The 2,888-nt window shown below is 42.3% G+C and overlaps 1 pseudogene; it reads left to right on the top strand.

Annotated features, from left to right (window-relative positions):
• The first annotated feature begins 238 nt into the window (after positions 1–238).
• Positions 239–1,193, top strand: LOC121439791 (annotated as a pseudogene).
• Positions 1,194–2,888: the final 1,695 nt, after the last annotated feature.

A 2,888-nucleotide genomic window follows, 5' to 3' on the forward strand; every position in this document is an offset into this window, starting at 1 on the left:
AAATAAGACTCTCTTTCTTTTGATCATTTGTGTCAATTCTTTCATCAAAGCAAGGAGAAAATGAAGGAATGCTGCAGCTACTAGGTAAGTTCACCTCGCAGAACATGTACAAAGTATCTTCTAGGGGAGACCAGACAGTAATTTATGAACTAGACAGTATTTCTTGCGCTTCTGCTCCCTTTCAATAGTGTTTGCTCTTTTACCAGCTGCTTTTACTTCTTTTCTTCAGATCCTGAGCCAGAATCTCCTAGATATGGGTAATGTGACCATATTAAAAGAATTTCTCCTTCTGGGATTTGGAAGCTTCCATGGCTTACAGTTTTTTCCTTTTTGGAACATTTCTTGGCATCTATGTAATGACCTTACTGGGGAATATTCTCATCCTTACAGTAACTTCCATTGACCGCAGCCTCCAAACCCCCATGTACTTCTTCCTGTCCAATTTCTCCTTCCTTGAGATCTGGTATACAACCTCCATTGCTCCTAAGATGTTGAAGACCCTTCTCTCTGGTCAGGAGGCAATTTCTTTTGCAGGATGTGTGGCTCAGTTTTATTTCTTTGGCTCCATGGCTGTAGCTGAATGCTTTCTCCTGGCAGCCATGTCTTATGACCGATACCTTGCGATCTGCAGCCCACTTCAGTACCCTTCTCTCATGAGCCTCCACACATGTATCTTGCTTGCAGGCGGATCTTGGCTGGGTGGCTTTATAACTCCTGTTGTCACTGTCACTATGACTTTCCAACTTCAGTTTTGTGCATCCAATGAGATTGATCATTTCTTTTGTGACCTTGCCCCAGTGCTCAAGCTAGCTTGCTCTGATCCTGAGGAAGTAGAAAAAGCAACTTTCCTCATGGCCTCCTTTGTCACCATGGTGCCCTTCCTGCTTACTGTAGCCTCCTATATAAACATTGTGGATGCCGTCCTCAGGATACCATCAGCTGCCGGAAAACAAAAAGCTTTTTCTACATGCTCCTCCCACCTCATCGTTGTCACTCTGTACTATGGAACTCTGGGAACAGTGTATGCTGTCCCCGCAGCGACACAGGCCACTGCCCTAAACAAAGTCTTCTCACTGCTCTACACTGTGGTCACTCCCATGGTCAATCCCATTGTGTACAGCCTGAGAAACAAGGACGTTAAAAGGGCAGCACAGAGACTTCTGAGCCAGTGGAAGCGCGCCCTGAAGACCTAATGGCTTGCTCCGCCCCCAGAGTCCTTTCCTCAGCAGCTTGCACTTCTCTAAAGAGGGTCAGATACTTGATTGGCAACTTAGCATTTCAAGCAACCACTTGTCCCTTCTTCCGGGGAATCACAAGCAGGGGAGGGACTCTCCCTTCAGTTTTTACACTCTAATGCTTCGGGTGAATCCCTGAACAGAAGGAGTAAATTGATCGAGATAGATGTGTTCCCACCAGGCTACTCTACCATATTGTTTCCTTTCAAGAGGAAATTAGAAACAACAAACTTGATCATTCATAAGAACCAAGATATAAAAATCCCCTATTTTTTTTTTGCTACAACCACACCAAACTTCCAAAATAGACTCAAAGGCAAGAAGTATCCATACTTTACACATCTCCCCCACAATATCTCACCAGAGTGAGGGAAACATGTAGTTTTTCCAATAGGGCCTCTTTAGTTGAAGAGCAATGAATTTCATCACCTCTCTATCTTTGCCACTTGTTTCCAATTTTGTTATCTGGCCTATGAAGCCCTCTGGCTTGAAGACAAGGTAATCTTGATTAGCTATCAGTTACATGTGCATATATGTGGCTTAAATCTAATTTCTGGTGCTACTCAGAGGGAAACCAGAAGCACAGATAGCTATCCCCAATCCTCCACTTACAAAATGAGTCCAAGAATGCCAAGCAGTTTGGGAAACACTTTCCCAGCTGGTTCTTCCTACTCCCTTCCCGACCACCCACAGAGCTCCCTGTTGTACAGGGCCTAATTGTCTCTAATCTAGTTTTAACTTCTTGTAATTACCCTCAATTATGAAATAGAACCTTCAGAACACACTCCTTGTGGTTAAAACCTGGATCTAGAGTAGAAGTGTAATTACTGCTCAGCCTCTCAGGGGTTCTGCCTTCTGCTCAGATGCACAGTGGAAATGCCTCATCTGCTCCTGCCACTTAGGAGTGGTTCTGAATACAGTTGAAGAATTTGTTTAGTGTGCTTGTCATTAGGAAAGATTAAAAGTATCGACTGTGCCCACATCAACTAAGCCTAAAAATCTTTAACAGCTTCCCTTAGCCCTTAGGACAAAGCCTAAATGTTCCATGGAAGTGAATACCAGACACCTGTTACAAGATCTCCAAAGATGTAGCCTATCTTCTTCCCACTCCTGGCCAAAGAATGCATAATTTCAGCCAAAATCTCAGCTTTATTCATTTCTTGCTCTTCAAGTTCCTGCCTCCCTGGTGTGATGTTCCCCAAACCCACTTGCCTCCTTGGAACTTTCAAGCATTACATTATTTGTCTCCTTCCTTCTCTCTTTTGCTTTTCTTTATTTTTCCTTTCTTTCCTTTTAAAAATGAAATATGGTATCATGTAGTCTGCATTGTCCTAAAACTCACAGCAGTGCTCATTCTTCTATCTCGAAAGTGCTGGGATTGTAAGTATGCTCTATTGTGTCCGGCTCCATGCCTCTTGTAATTTGGACAATCAATTGGGTGCTGTCCAGTCTTTGTATATATGCTTTTAGAGCATACTGTTTTTTTTACTACAATTAAATAGCTATATGTAAGTAATATGTGTATATATAAACACACACATGTGTGTGTATCTTCTCCCTGCATCATAAATTTCACCAACGCATGATTCATGTGAGTTCACGTGATGATTTGTTCAAGAAATATTTGTTAATAAAAAAACAAAAAAATCTAAC

Source organism: Microtus oregoni, unplaced genomic scaffold (assembly GCF_018167655.1).
Source record: "Microtus oregoni isolate MIOR12 unplaced genomic scaffold, Mior012 000063F_ref0000156, whole genome shotgun sequence".
NCBI classification, from domain to species: Eukaryota; Metazoa; Chordata; class Mammalia; order Rodentia; family Cricetidae; genus Microtus; species Microtus oregoni.